Here is a 14,381-nt window from a genome sequence, read left to right as displayed (position 1 = left end):
CAGATTTCTTTTGCTTATCATTCAACATTAGTGTAGGTCTTTAATTATTATTATTGTAGCCTACAAAATTATATTAGCATATTCAAACTCTAATAAACTCAAAGTAAAAATCGTTTAAAAAGCGCCGCAAGCGCTTTATTCTCAAAACTCATTTGCCTCCCTTCGTCTATTTCTGTCACCCATTGACAATTCAGCCGACTCTTTCCCACAGAAGATTCAGTCAATTTCAAACCGATTTCAGAACTGCACGTCCTTCAGTTAACGCTCGCTTTAACTGTAATTTCGATTAAAATTTAACTGTAAAACTATTATTACTGCTATTTCCATGTTTATTTTAGTGATTCCGTCGTAATTTCGCGTTATTTCTGCCGTTAAAGTGTCAAGGTTTTTGGCGGGATAAAAATAAATTCGGAACAATCATGGCCGTTTTGTTTTTTTTTCAGTGTTTTTTTTTTCGTTCGGAAACGTGGATTTACTGGTGAGTGACAATTGATTTTTGTAATTTAATTTTTGCGATATAACTTTGGGTGTGGATAAGGTAATAGAAAATGGAAGAAGTTCTTAAGTGTTTTTTATTCAAATACAAGTTAGCACTTGACTGCAATCTCAGTTGGTGGTAAGTGATGATGCAATCTAAGATGGTAGCGGGCTAACCTGGAAGGGGTAAGGCAGTTTTCATTAAACCCTCTTTTGGTTTCTACATGGCATTGTACGGGAACGCTAAATCGCTTGGCGGCACGACTTTGTCAGTAGGGTTGTAACAAGGCACGGCCGAAGCCTCCCACCAGACCTCCCAGTCACGATCAAACCATCGCCGACCCACTACTGAGGACAAGTCTCCTCTCAGAATGAGAAGGGCTTAGGGCGTTTAGGCCATAGTCTGCCACTGTATTGACACTTTACATACCTACCTTTGAAAACATTAAGGAGAATTCTAAAATATATTATCCTTATCTAGTATAGGTACCTACCTAGTTAACTAATTATTTTTATATTGATTTTAGGTAGCTAAGTTAGTAGGTAGGTTAGTCCCTACCTATCTGCAAAATTATCTATCCTAATCATTGACTTACCTAATACCTACTAAGTACCTAGAGTCTAGACCTACTTATAGTATTAGGGTTGCCCCCTGCTACTTCTTGATTTACGGGATACCAGCGTCAAAAATACGGGTTTTAGATTTTTTACGGGAGACGTTGATTTAAGGGTTACCAGCATCAAAAATACGGGGTTTAGATTTTTAATTGATATTAATACATATAAATAGATATTTTTGATAAGTTCTTATTGTTTGAAGAAACAGCATTTAAAAGCTCTTCATTTTGTGACACAAATGTATGAAAAACGTCGGTTTCGGCTCGGTATTGGTCCACGCATTTCAGCAAAGGTAAATATTCTATCTACTGGACAAAACGTCAAAATACGGGAGCTTTATTTAGCCCGTTTTTATTTTCGCAATTACGGGTTTCTGTATTATCATACTCTGAAATACGGGGTACCTCGTAAAATACGGGGCATCTGGCAATCCTATATAGTATTGATCTAAGGCAATGATCGTAATTAATAATTTACATAGAGATAAAGTTTAATTACTAAATAAATAGGTATTTAGTATTTACGGTCTATCTAGTTAACAATTGAATCGTAAATAAATTACTTATCTCTATTAGTTATATTTACCTACCTTCTCTGATTTTAACTTAATTAGTAAGAAGAAAGAAAGAAAGAAAGAAAACCGGCCAAGTGCGAGTTAGACTCGCGCACGGAAGGTTCCGTACTCGGGTAGTTTTTCGTCATTTTGCACGATAAATCAAAAATTACTATCCATCATCACACTAATATTATAAAGGCGAAAGTTTGTATGTGTGTGTGTGTGTGTGTGTGTGTGTGTGTGTGTATGTTTGTTACTCCTTCACGCTAAAACTACTGGACGGATTTGGCTGAAATTTGGAATGGAGATAGCTGATAATATCCTGGATTAGCACATAGGCTACTTTTTATCCCGGAAAATCAAAGAGTTCCCACGGGATTTCTCAAAAACCTAAATCCACGCGGGCGAAGCTGCGGGCATCAGCTAGTATGATATAATCGGGGGATATAATTTTTATCTACTGCCCATGCTAGCCGGGCTGGTGTAAAGTCTAGTCCTGCGTAGTGCTATCAGCTTCCACACCCCGACGCCACTCCCTTCCATTAAACGACTTATGTAAAGTAATGATCTATTATGGGTTATGGTTTTTCGCCCTTATCGATTGCCGCGTTAAATACCCGTATCTCTTATTTATTATCTTAACTATGAATAATTGCCTAATAGATACCATCTTACCTACTCATCTTTAGTATCACACTATCACACTTCACACTATCACACTTCACACTATCACACTTCACACTATCACACTACTAATATTATAAAGACCAAAATTTGTATGTGTGTGTGTGTGTGTTTGTTACTCCTTCACGCAAAAACTACTGGACGGATTAAGCTGAAATTTAGAATGGAGATAGATTATAGCCTGGATTAGCACATAGGCTACTTTTTATCCCGGAAAACCAAAGAGTTCCCACGGGATTTTGAAAAACCTAAATCCACGCGGACGAAGTCGCGGGCATCAGCTAGTATAGTATATACAGTTAAGACAAGCTGGATATTATCTATCTACATTCCAAATTTCAGCCAAATCCGTCCAGTAGTTTTTGCGTGAAGGAGTAACAAACATACACACATACAAACTTTCGCCTTTATAATATTAAGTGTGATACCCAAACTCGCGTAGGTAAAGTCCATTACAGATTTTCTCACAGAAGTTAGGTTGGATTTTCCAATCATCATCATCAGTGGCAGCTCATAGAGGTATAGAAGTACTGCCTACCCTAGTTGTAATAAATCAACACTTATTTTCAATTATGACCTACCAGAAAATTAGTTCATACCGTAATGCTTACCCTGGCTTTAAACTCTGTGCACGCCACTGATCATCATCCTGATCAACCTATTACCGGCCCACTACTGAGAACCAGGTCTCTTCTCGAAATGGGAAGGGGTTTTGGACGTACCTAGTCCGCCATGCTGACCAAGTGTGGATTGGCAGACATCACACACCTTTGACAACATTATGGTCTATGGAGAACTCTCAGGCATACAGGTTTCCTCACGATGTTTTCTTCACCGTTACAAATTATTACATAGTTAGACAGTAGTTAGTCAATAGATTAATATCTAGATTCCAGTGACGTCATCCCACAGTCACGTAGATCTCAATTGAGTGTTGTTGATACATTGTGACCATATTGTAACCATAACATGCTGAGATGAACGACGCCATGTTTAAATTCCTAATAAGTAGAGTAGGTAGACGTTATTTGATCTTAGATACTAATATAAAGAGGAATGATTTGTTAGTTTGTAATAATCGATTAACATTGGCGTTTGAAACTGCTGAACCGACCATAATAATTAGAGTATTTGACAGCATGTATAATATCTATTCTATATACATATATAAGAAGACATATAAGATCTATTGGGATTAATTTTGGTAAGCTCCTCAACTGTGGCGTAATGTGATTTACTAAGGAACCCTAAAACAGTCGTTGTCGTATCGCAGTCGTGAGCTCGGAAAAGCTCTAAAATGATTCGCATTCCCACTTTGAAATAATAAAGCATTTCAACTATGTCGGTTGGTGGAGGGAGCGCGAAAAATGTCAAAATGAAAATTGTGGATTCAATATTTCACGACTTATCATATACATGAGTGTTTAGAAAATATATACTAATATTATAAACTAGCTGAAGCCCGCAGCTTCGCCCGCGTGGATTGGTCAGATCCCCTGCAGCATCAGGATTGAGGAGTTGGAATCCAAATTTTGTATGAAACAATGTCACAAAGTTCCTCTATCGATAAAAAAAAAAATACGCAAATCGGTTCAGAAATCTCGGAGATTTCGGTGTACATAGATAGAAAAACACAACTCCCTTTTTGAAAGTCGGTTAAAAAAGTAGCCTATGTTACTCCCTGGTTGTCTGTAAAAATCCCGTCAAAATCGGTTCGGCCGTTCCAAAGATTAGCCTTTTCAAACAGACAGACAGACAGACAAAAATTTTAAAAACGTGTGATTCCGTTATGGTATCGTTCAAATAACCACATGAGCTTAATATGAGGTAGTTATTTCGAAATTACAGACCGACACTCCAATTTTATTTATTAGTATAGATAATATTATTTACTAGCTGACGCCCGCGACTTCGTCCGCGTGGATTTAGGTTTTTCGAAATCCCGTTGGAACTCTTTGGTTTTCCGGGATAAAAAGTAGCCTATGTGCTAATTAAGGATATTATCTATCTTCATTCTGAATTTCAGCCAAATCCGTCCAGTGGTTTTTGCGTGAAGGAGTAACAAACATACACACATACACACAAACTTTCGCCTTTATAATATTAGTGTGATAGGGTCCATAAGCACGTCCTATTGCCTTTTTTTTTATTTAGTTCAAAATTTTTCTCAATATCTGCCGCTTAGGAGCAAGTATTCAATTACCCCTCAGCCCGCATGGTTCCCATGTATTGTCCAAATCTACCCACGTGCGGGGCAGATGCGCGGGAGTGGTTTTTTCGTAGGGTGACCATAGGTTTAACTTATCATAGGGTTTTTTAAAGAATATTAACCATACTATTCATGACTAATAATCCCCTTTCCCCTTCAATTAAGCGTAAAGCTTGTGCCAGGAGTGGGTACGACAATAGTGCAACGGGTGGGGTTTGAACCGCCGACCTTTCGGAATTCAGTCCGCTCCTCAACCATTGAGCTATCGAGGCTCTAAATCCTTTCGGATGAATAAGATTTATCCGAAATTGAAGGATTGATGATTGAATTGATGGATTCTCTCACTGGAGTCATATGCGGAATGATCTGGGAACCCACTGAATCATTATCACAAGAAAAACGCCTAGCATTATTATATAAATAGAAATATAGTAGAAAAAAAAACGATAAATAACTTTTCCATCTACCCTCGTCCCCGACCTATTAAAGTTGTATTGTAATTAAAGTTTATCTAATTGCAACGAGAAACTTGTCTTTGGTAGAAAAAAAGTTATTCTTAAAACCGTATTTTAAACTTTTACGAATTAGAATAAAGTTTCAAATCATTAAGAGCTAAAAGTATTTCTCTTGAGACTAAAATTCGTTCAGAAGTTTTTTTTAATGTAAGTAATTTTAGTTTAAAACTAACGGATGGGAGAAACAATTTCACAGTATATCAGTAGGTACCCATATTATTATAACATACTAGCCGATGCCCGCGACTTCGCCCGCGTGGATTTAGGTTTTACGAAATCCCGTGGGAACTCTTTGATTTTCCGGTATAAAAAGTAGCCTATGTGCTAATCCAGGATATTATCTATCTCCATTCACAGCTAAATCCGTCCAGTAGTTTTTGCGTGAAGGAGTAACAAACATACAAACACACATACACACATCCCTATCTATATACACACAAACTTTCGCCTTTATAATATTAGTGTAAGTGTGATTATTTTATATTTTTTTTAAAAATGCGTCCAATAATTGTTTCAATTGAAATCAGTCCACCATTCATCCAGTCACCAGTCATCAGAAATGTCGGACATGTCTCCATATTGTATGACCACATGGTCACCCCACCCGTGCATGCCTATCGTCAACCAAAACGGATCGACAGATGGTAGTACCTACTGTATTGTCGCGGACATACAAATATCCCAAATATTCTAATAATTCTCATTCTACATTATGCGCACACGCTTTGTTGAGAGGGGGATGGAAAATATCGTTATCTCCTTCTAATATTTTGCGCCACTTTGATATAGTAACAGACAGATTTGATTAGTGGCAAAATATCACTTGCTATCACACTAATCACACTAATATTATAAAGGCGAAAGTTTGTATGTATGTGTGTGTGTGTGTGTGTGTGTGTGTGTGTATGTTTGTTACTCCTTCACGCAAAAACTACTTGATGGATTTGGCTGAAATTCGGAATGGAGATAGATAAATAATATCCTGGATTAGCACATAGGCTACTTTTTATCCCGGAAAACCAAAGAGTTCCCACGGGATTTCGAAAAACCTAAATCCACGCGGACGAAGTCGCGGGCGTCAGCTAGTAATATTATAAAGGAGAAAGTTTGTATGTGTGTGTGTGTTTATGTTTGTTACTCCTTCACGCAAAAACTACTGGACGGATTAGGCTGAAATTTAGAATGGAGATAGATTATACCCTGGATTAGCACATAGGCTACTTTTTATCCCGGAAAATCAAAGAGTTCCCACGGGAATTTAAAAAAACCTACATCCATTCGAACGAAATCGCGGACATCAGCTAGTAACCTATGACGGTGAAGGAAAACATCGATCGTGAGGAAACCTGCGTGCCTGAGAGTTCTCCATAGCTCTGAAAGGTGGTTGAAGTCTGCCAATAGGGATGAGGACTACTACTCAAATCAGCAATTTTTTTAACCCCCGACCCAAAAAGAGGGGTGTTATAAGTTTGACGTGTGTATCTGTGTATCTGTGTATCTGTCTGTGGCATCGTAGCGCCTAAACGAATGAACCGATTTTAATTTAGTTTTTTTTGTTTGAAAGGTGGCTTGATCGAGAGTGTTCTTAGCTATAATCTAAAAAAATTGGTTCAGCCGTTTAAGAGTTATCAGCTCTTTTCTAGTTTTCTTGTAGAAAAGAAGGTTAGATAACCGTTAGGTTCATAATATTATGTCAATAGACAAATGTCAAGCTGTCAAGATGGACGTTGCCTAAATACATAATTATTTATTTGAAAATGATGTTTTGGAAAACTCAGATACTTTGAATCGTCGGGGGTGTTATAAATTTTTAATTTACACTTGTTATCAAACACTCTAAACGCTTGCGTAGTGTGGGAGCTTGTATGAAATACACAGACGCAGATGTGACGTCATAAACGTTTGACGTAATTTAACGTACTTTTTTAGCTAAATCAGTAATTCAAAATGGTTAGCAAACTGAACGAGTGTAAATTAAAAATTTGTAACACCCATGACAAGTGAAGGTTACATACAGTAACTAGAAAAGAGCTGATAACTTTCAAACGGCTGAACCGATATTCTTGGATTACAACTAACAACACTCTCGATCAAGCCACATTTCAAACAAAAACAAACTAAATTAAAATCAGATAGACAGACAGACAGATACACAGATACACACGTCAAACTTATAACACCCCTCTTTTTGGTTCGGGGGTTAAAAATAGGTAACAGCGGACGTGGATTTTACGAATTTTGGTAGACCGTCTATATATAGTTCCTAAGAACTATATTTTTGACATACCTATGTAGTCATCATCCCAATACGCATTTGACTAGCGTGGTAGACGATGGCCAAATCCTTCCCATTCTGAGAGACCTGTCTTCAGCCAGTGAGCCGCCGATAGGATGAGGGCATAATACATGTCGGTGGTTGAGGTTGATGATGTGCGCATAATAAAGTCGGTCATCCATCCAAACACCAATGTAGTTCAACGTTGCTTAGCTGAATCGATTTGGGCCAGCGCAAGGCACCCTTGTTACCATAATTAAGGTGGCGGCAGTGACGTACGCGCGTCGCGGCTGGAGAGAATATCGTGCGGGGCGCTGCCGCGACGCGCAGTTCAGTTGCAGTTCAGTTCAAGTGCGTAGGCACCTTTAGGCTGAGATCTATAACACCACACTTTGACTTTGCTCAGACTTAAAACTCTGTTAAAACGAGACAGCGTTATACCGCTGGCATATTCTGTCTCGTTTTAACTGTCTAAGCGAAGTCAAAGTGCGCTCTATGGATTTCAACATTAGGCAAATTGTATGATAATTAGTACGTCATCGCTCCGCATCAAATGAATCGATCGGCCACATGCTATGAGGTTACGTCATGTGTGAAGCATGTTAAACAGACATACAATTACTTCATTATTTATATTAGTTAATGCTAGTTTAGATACTTTTAAAACTCATAACATCTACTTCTTATCAACCCCCGACCCAAAAAGAGGGGTGTTATAAGTTTGGCGTGTGTATCTCTGTATCTGTCTGTGGCATCGTAGCGCCTAAACGAATGAACCGATTTTAATTTACTTTTTTTTGTTTGAAAGGTGGCTTGATCGAGAGTGTTCTTAGCTATAATCCAAAAAAATTGGTTCAGCCGTTTAAAAGTTATCAGCTCTTTTCTAGTTACTGTAACCTTCACTTGTCGGGGGTGTTATAAATTTTTAATTTACACTTGTGTTTAATGGCTTTTAGTAGCTCGTAACTTTTAACAAAACGTTGCGGCATAGACGTCACTGACAGGCGTCAAATGTACTAACATTTGACGCCTTTATACAATTGACATTTGACCTTTATACAAGGAACCAAAAGCTTAATTTGCTATATGCAACATGCAGCATGTGACATGCACCGCCCGCCCTCCCACTGATAAACATGCAGGAAAAGCCAGCCACCAAGCAAGCCACACGCACCACCACCACGCAGCACCACACAAATCCCAACACCACTCGACGCACGTTTCGCCCCGACACCGGAGCATCCTCAGGAGATGTAGACCTTACAACGCAACCTACCTACTAATTGCAAAGTCAATTTGCAATTATCTGACTTTGCTTCTATACTACGTTAGTTCATTTTCTAAAGTAGCCCTATTTTTCTTTGATTTTAAGGAAAAGATAACTGACTAACTATTCTATCAAACTACAGCTCAAACTACAGGCTAAAATTTGGCATGCAGATAGCTATTATGTCGTAGACATCCGCTAAGGAAGGACACCACATTTTTGAGAATTCAACCCCTAAGGGGTTAAAATAGGGGTTTTGTGTAGTTCACGCGGACGAATCGCGGGCATGAGCTAGTATTTAATGTTTTAAATACGCATTTCATCCCGCGGGGAATATGAATTAATTGTAATGAATTGTAACATCCACGCGGCGCCAGATATCGTAACCTTCGCCCGCTGATACCCGCTGATAACAGCTGATAACAGCTGATAACAGCTGATAACAGCTGATAACGATCGAGGACATTGTCACCGATGCCCCCGAATCGATCCACTGGATTTACATTATGTTACAACACAAATTTCAAATCCGTTTTTAACCCCCGACCCAAAAAGAGGGGTGTTATAAGTTTGACGTGTGTATCTGTGTACTGTCTGTGGCATCGTAGCTCCTAAACTGATGAACCGATTTTATTTAGTTTTTTTTTGTTTGAAAGGTGGCTTGATCGGGAGTGTTCTTAGCTATAATCCAAGAAAATCGGTTCATCCGTTTGAAAGTTATCAGCTCTTTTCTAGTTAAATAAAAAGTAGCCTATGTTTTTCCTCGGGATGTCATGTCTGTACCAAATATCATTAAAATCGGTTCAGCGGTTGGGCCGTGGAAACGTAGCAGACAGACAGACAGACGCACTCTTTCGCATTTATAATATTTATGGATTATTGTTACTAGCACACTAACTTGGTAAATGGACCTCTTTGTATTATATGGTCTGAAATAAAACATTTATTTATTTCATTTAATAGCAAATGGCTGTATAAACGGTTATAATACAATAGGTCACTGTTATACTAATTTCTTGGAAGTACCAGTACTTACCTAGCGAAATAGAAAGAATGGCACATTTCTGTTTGTTATTATAAATGTATCGAGTTACTTAAAACATTGCAGTCAGCTGAAAATCTTATTACTTGTACTATTGATATGTTAAGCGACTTGTTCGTCTTGGTAATTTGATATCACTCAATTCAATATTTATATAATGCGTCCGAACAGAAGCACTCCTAAGAAAAGGTATTCTCTCAGAGTTAGAGAAGGGTTAGGTAGGTTTGTAATAGGGTTTTTCAATAAGGTTTTTTTAAATCCCATAGAAACTCTTTGGTTTTCCGGGATATAAAGTAGCCTATGTCCTTCCCCGGGATGTATCCCAAGTCTGTACCAAATTTCATTAAAATCGGTTCAACGGTTGGGCCGTGAAAACGTAGCAGACAGACAGACACACTTTCGCATTTATAATATGTAGTAGTATGGATAAAAATACCAGCGTGGCAAACTTTGACCTAAGCTCTTCTCGTTCTGAGAGGAGACCCGTGCTCTGTAGTGAGCCAGCGATCATAATGATTGCAGTTTCAACCAAAGCCCTGATTCCGGCACACCTTTTCAAAAAAACCCAGTTTAAAACTTTTATAAAACATATTATAAAGCTGAAAATCTAACAATTGTACACTTCAACTCCCCACAATAGGTTTTAGCGGTCAAAACCGTCGCCAGTTCCCAAACCCTCTTTTATGTACAATCGGTAACGAAACGATAAAAACCCAACCTTAAAATTTTACGGCACAAGGGTGATAATAGAATCCAAGTATCAAGACTTGTTGGATGCACTATACAGCCTCTCAAAGTTAAGCTTTCAAAAGATCGATTCTAAAAAGTCTCAAAGCTTGTATTCAAAGGCGTTATCGGATCTGTTGGTCGACCGGTCGTCAGATCGGTTGGTCGTTGGGAGGATTTGTGGTTGAATTTGTCATATTATTTGGTTCCTTGGGGAATTTTTTTATTGTAAAGTATTAATTATTTTGAGTATTTTGGGAGTTTGGTTTGCTGATTGTGATAGAGGCATTTTTTGAATCTATTTTTACGGTTCCGTACCCGAAGAGTGCCAATGCGACCTTATTAGGTAGGCACTAAGCCTCCGCTGTCCGTCCATCGGTCTGTCTGTCAGATCAGTATCTCGTGAACTGTACAGTTGAATGTGTATTGCTATTGCCACTATAAAAACAAATAATATAATTTCAAAATGCTTGCCATGAGAATTAAAACAAATTAAGTAAAAAGTGTTATTTCTTATACGATGATACGGAATCCTTCGTGTACGAGTCCGACTCACACTTATCTGTATCAAACGACAACTCTGCATACTTAACATTTTCATTAGAAATTGAATCTTATTAGTTTGTATTAAGGAAGATATTGATTTAAAAACGAATTGCTTCACTAATGGCAGAAATCAGGATACTTTTTTAATTATTAAACGTCCATTTGTGAGCGTCCAGACACTTTCTATTTTTCTGAATATCGGTGTTCTTAGTTATTATTACTAATATTACCTTTTTCTCTCACTATACCCCGTTAAAACTTACATGGGCCAATAATGTAAAGGTTCAATAAATGGGGGCCCAAGCAGCTGCCTTGCAACAAAGGTGCCTACTACAATGCGCGCAATTTTGATTTCCTACAATGCCCTGTAACTAGGGTTGTCGACTTTTAGGACTGGAATACAGCATACTTTGACTTAGCTCAAACTTAAGACACAGTTAAACATTGGTCAAGTGCGAGTCGAACTTGCATAGGAAGGGTTCCGTACCATTTCCGCACAAGAAATAAGAAATAACACTTTTTAAACCCCCGACCCAAAATGAGGGGTGTTATAAGTTTGACGTGTGTAACTGTGTATCTTTGTTTCTGTGTATCTGTCTGTGGCAACGTAGCTCCTAAACTAATGAACCGGTTTTAATTTTTTTTTTTTTGCTTGAAAGGTGGCTTGATCGAAAGTGTTCTTAGCTATCATCCAAGAAAATCGGTTCAGCCGTTTGAAAGTTATCAGCTCTTTTCTAGTTACTGTAACCTTCACTTGTCGGGGGTGTTATAAATTTTTAATTTACACTTGTATTTTAAAAAAGTGCTCCTTTTTCCTTTGGAGGTATGGAACCCTAAAAAAAGGTGACAACCCTATATCATATAACGGTATTTCAGGAAGCAAGAATCTTGCATTGTTGGTCAAAGAATGGTGTTATTATTAGCGCATTTTGTACGTCTGTTCGTTAGGGAGGCAAAATTTAGTTTTGATTTGGTATTTTCTCACACCTTGGTGACCTTTTTGGGCACAGAACGCTGTTGCTAGGCGGGGGAATGTTTGGTTTCTAATTTTGTTCCATAATAGGCACAAATCAGTACCCATAGTATAACTGCGAACGTTTGTTTTCTGGTTTGTCCTTCAATCACGGAGTACATCACACTTATCACACTAATATTATAAAGGAGAAAGTTTGTATATGTGTGTGTGTGTGTATGTTTGTTACTCCTTCACGCAAAAAGTACTGGACGGATTGAGCTGATATTTAGAATGGCAACAGATTATACCCTGGATTAGCACATAGGCTACTTTTTATCCCGGAAAATCAAACAGTTCCCACGGGAATTTTAAAAAACCTATATCCACGCGAACGAAGTCGCGGGTATCAGCTAGTTGTTCCATAATAGGCACAGACCATACATATCTATGGCACAGACACACTTTCGCATTTAATATTAGTATGGATATGGATTATGGAATGTACATAGATTTGTCACGAATGATGATGTCATAGTAGAAATTAGAAAGACATATGAGACGCTAAGTTTCAGTTCCCAAATCATTAACTTTGAAGTCGTGTGATATATTTTCCTTCATAGTTATAGTAAATAGATGAGTCAGTGGGAACGCCGCGATCAAATTACTAGGAATTCGAAGTGATTGCATGTTCCCTGTAATGTGTGAAACAATGTTTTTTTACTAATTTTGCATATTTCATTGGCGGTACAAGGCGGTATTATTTCAAGTAGGCAGCGGCGATAGGTGATAGCCTCGTTGTTAAAAAATTGGTTGTCTGTAAAGTCGGTTTACTGACGATAGTTGAACGTGACAACAAAGCTAAGGCCGATTGTGCTTCTTTGTCGCTCGTTCCGCGCTCTCGCTTGCACTTCAAGCCTTACATGGAACGCCTCAGAGCGAGGTAACGCCGCATGAGTCATGTTTTTTCGTGCGTGCAGCCGGCTCTATCGAATTATAAGACGTCACGTCAAAAATTTATAACACTTTTATGTAGGACACTGCAAGTTAATAATGGACCACCTTTATGTGTTTAGTAAGTAAATTAATTTTTTCGTGAACAGATTTTTTTATTATTATGTAACCACAAATTCACGGTTTTCTTATTTTTTCCTTTACATGTGCTATAAGGCCTACCTACGTGCCAAATTTCATGATTCTCGGTCAACGGGAAGTACCCTATACGCATAGACTATATATATTACTTCGCCTATAGGTTTTCTTGACAGACAGATGGACAGGCAGACAACAAAGTGACCCTATTAGGGTTCCTTTTTCATTTTGAGGCACAGTAACCTAATAAAAAACTACTTACTTATTTCTTTTCTGAATTTATTTTTTTCTTTTGTGAAGCTAAGGAGACCCACGGTGGATGAGATTTTTAACAATTTATGTTGTACCATGTGGATTAATAGTTGGTAATTAGGTTAATCTTTGTTATAAGGTACAATCGGGCTGCCATACATTGTGTAAAAGCCATTAGAAATACATAAAGATAATAAACAAGTGTAAATTAAAAATTTATAACACCCCCGACGATCCAAAGTATTTGAGTTTTCCAAAACATCATTTTCAAATAAATAATTATGTATTTAGGCAACGTCCATCTTGACAGCTTGACATTTGTCAATTGACATAATATTAAGAACCTAACGGTTATCTAACCTTCTTTTCTACAAGAAAACTAGAAAAGAGCTGATAACTCTTAAACGGCTGAACCAATTTTTTTGGATTATAGCTAAGAACACTCTCGATCAAGCCACCTTTCAAACAAAAAAAACTAAATTAAAATCGGTTCAATCGTCTAGGCGCTACGATGCCACAGACAGATACACAGATACACAGATACACAGATACACAGATACACAGATACACAGATACACAGACACACAGATACACAGATACACACGTCAAACTTATAACACCCCTCTTTTTGGGTCGGGGGTTAAAAATATATAATGTTGAATGATTAGTTTTATTAATTTAGAATTCTCATTTCTGTGACAGTAGCAAAGTTTGTACCTAATTCAAGTTTCCGATATGATAAGAGCATAATACGTACATTGTATTTTATGTATATTACCTACTTATTATATTTTATTGATTTAATTAATAAAGCAAGGTTTTCCTTGTAACTTGTAGTAAAAAACTATTAATAGAAGTTATTCCATAGTTAATGTGCTTTGGAAGACTGAGAAATTTAACAATTTCGACCGTCAAAAAGAGTATAATTATTGTACTTACTTTGAATAAATGATTTTGACTTTGACTTTGGGATCCGGATTTTCGTTAAACGTAACTAAGAACCATCTCGATTAAACAGGGTTTTGTATAAATGAAATCCCATTAAAATCGGTTCATCCGTTTGAGCGATACGCTGCCACAGATTAGGGTTTGAAACTCTGACTACTCCGGACTTTTTCAACTCCGGAGTCGGGTTTTGATGCTCAGCGTTCCAACTCCGGAGTTCCGGAG

The 14,381-nt window shown here is 37.7% G+C and overlaps 1 long non-coding RNA gene across 1 annotated transcript in view; it reads left to right on the top strand.

Annotated features, from left to right (window-relative positions):
- The first annotated feature begins 238 nt into the window (after window positions 1-238).
- Window positions 239-14,381, top strand: part of LOC123879064 — a 69,340-nt gene continuing 55,197 nt past the window's right edge. The window contains exon 1 of the long non-coding RNA XR_006798938.1: window positions 239-478. This is a non-coding gene — a long non-coding RNA (uncharacterized LOC123879064). The remainder of the gene's footprint in view (window positions 479-14,381) is intronic.

Source organism: Maniola jurtina, chromosome 27 (assembly GCF_905333055.1).
Source record: "Maniola jurtina chromosome 27, ilManJurt1.1, whole genome shotgun sequence".
Classification (NCBI taxonomy): Eukaryota; Metazoa; Arthropoda; class Insecta; order Lepidoptera; family Nymphalidae; genus Maniola; species Maniola jurtina.
Note: the sequence above shows the minus strand (reverse complement) of the source record. Positions and strands in the feature narration are given on the sequence as shown.